The sequence below is a fragment of the Schistocerca cancellata genome, unplaced genomic scaffold (assembly GCF_023864275.1).
Source record: "Schistocerca cancellata isolate TAMUIC-IGC-003103 unplaced genomic scaffold, iqSchCanc2.1 HiC_scaffold_963, whole genome shotgun sequence".
Classification (NCBI taxonomy): domain Eukaryota; kingdom Metazoa; phylum Arthropoda; class Insecta; order Orthoptera; family Acrididae; genus Schistocerca; species Schistocerca cancellata.
This window is the reverse complement of record NW_026046971.1, coordinates 10,001-12,500: the sequence shown is the minus strand read 5'-3', so window position 1 is coordinate 12,500 and position 2,500 is coordinate 10,001.

Genomic DNA, 2,500 nt, shown 5'->3' with positions numbered 1-2,500 from the left:
ACAACTTGGGTTAGGTTAAGGCACAACGTGGGTTAGGTTAAGGCACAACGTGGGTTAGGTTAAGGCACAACGTGGGTTAGGTTAAGGCACAATGTGGGTTAGGTTAAGGCACAATGTGGGTTAGGTTAAGGCACAATGTGGGGGTAGATTGCGGTACAAATTGCATTACATTGCGGTGCAAATTGCATTACATTGCGGTGCAAATTGCATTACATTGCGGTGCAAATTGAGTTACATTGCGGTGCAAATTGAGTTACATTGCGGTGCAAATTGAGTTACATTGCGGTGCAAATTGAGTTACATTGCGGTGCAAATTGAGTTACATTGCGGTGCAAATTGAGTTACATTGCGGTGCAAATTGAGTTACATTGCGGTGCAAATTGAGTTACATTGCGGTGCAAATTGAGTTACATTGCGGTGCAAATTGAGTTACATTGCGGTGCAAATTGAGTTACATTGCGGTGCAAATTGAGTTACATTGCGGTGCAAATTGCGTTACATTGCGGTGCAAATTGCGTTACATTGCGGTGCAAATTGCGTTACATTGCGGTGCAAATTGCGTTACATTGCGGTGCAAATTGCGTTACATTGCGGTGCAAATTGCGTTACATTGCGGTGCAAATTGCGTTACATTGCGGTGCAAATTGCGTTACATTGCGGTGCAAATTGCGTTACATTGCGGTGCAAATTGCGTTACATTGCGGTGCAAATTGAGGTAGGTTAAGGTGCAACACAGGTTAGGTTAAGGTGCAACATAGGTTAGGTTAAGGTGCAAGATGGGTTAGGTTAAGGTGCAAGATGGGTTAGGTTAAGGTGCAAGATGGGTTAGGTTAAGGTGCAAGATGGGTTAGGTTAAGGTGCAAGATGGGTTAGGTTAAGGTGACATAGGTTAGGTTAAGGTGACATAGGTTAGGTTAAGGTGACATAGGTTAGGTTAAGGTGACATAGGTTAGGTTAAGGTGACATAGGTTAGGTTAAGGTGACATAGGTTAGGTTAAGGTGACATAGGTTAGGTTAAGGTGACATAGGTTAGGTTAAGGTACAAACTGGGTTGTGTTATGGTACACATTGCGTTGTAGTACAGTACACGTTAGGTTTGGGTACGGTACACAATGTGGTATGGGATGGCGTGTTGTGGGGGGGAGGGGGGGGGGGAGGTTCGTTGATATCGACCGTAGGACGTGGATGCCCGAGGCAGCGTCAGTGTGTCAAAGGAGTTATGTCACGTCGGGATGCGCTTTTCGCCAGTGAGAGGGGGCGAGCCGTGTCTGTGGTTGCGGCAGACCTGTGTGTTTCATTCCTGCCAGTGTGTTTGTGCTGTAAGACGAGGCAGTGTGGTGGTGATGGGTGCACCCCTGTGTAGGACATGTGTGGGTGTTGGTGGCTTCTCTGAGCAATTGTGGTTGTCGGACGAGTGGGGTATTCTGTTTTATGATTGGACCTCCCGGTCTGGTTATCATAGCGTAGTTGGTGTACTGTGGCGGATAGGATGCACCGGACGTTGGTCCATGCTGGTGCTTAGTAGTTGTATCTGTGTCTGTTACAGGCAGAGAGTAGTGTGTGATAGAGTGTGTGGCTGACGTGTGGTTCATTTTGTGTGTACGGACGTTCAGCATGTATAGGGGCATTTGCGTATATAATCTATCATAATCTATCTATGTGGGCCTGCATAGTTTACTGAGCAGTGCTGTGAGGTGACTGAACTACGAGTGACGTACTGATTTACAGCGGAATGATTGCCTTGTACCAAAGATGGAGTATCGGCTCTACGACAGCGTTGGCACCGCAGGAAATGGTCTCGTAAAACGGCCCTCCCACCGTCATCGTTGTGAGGGGTAGGGACCGCCTATATTCTGAGAGGAGCCCTGTTTGCCACTGGGCGTGGGGTCTCGCATCCTGCGGTTCAGTGCCCCCAGGGAAGCGCGCGGAGGTGGTGCTGCTGCTGCTGCTGCTGTAGCAAGCGAGCTACTTACAGCATGTATAGGGACAGCGGGAATATGGCATATTCGATATAACTCTTCATGAAACGCAAGATATAGGGGCGGATTGCACGTTACGAGTGCGGGAAGAGTCCGCCGTTCATCCGCTGGAGTTGCGATTTGGGCGGTTGGGGTGGGGCACGTGCGGGTGCGGGTGGAGCGATTGTCGGTCGACGACTTCGTGCGACGCAGGCACAGGCGTTGGGGCTCCTGTGGTGGGCAGATGATGCAGGGTTTGTGGGTGGCGTCGGAAAATGGGCACTGTGGGACCTAGCGATGTCGTAGTCGGCGTGGCGTCTCATAGATGGCGGTATCATCGGTGCAGCAGGTCATGTTGCGGGGGACCTGCAGGTGGCGGTATTTTTGTTTGTGGTGCGCTCGACATGGTGGACGTAGTGTCGTCCGATTCGCGTAGATGGAGCTATTGCATGTGGTTTCGTCACATTGTCATAGATGGCGGTGCCGTGTTTTGGAGGTATGGTTGGCGTAGTTTCGTTGGATTCCTGTAGATGGAGGTGTCG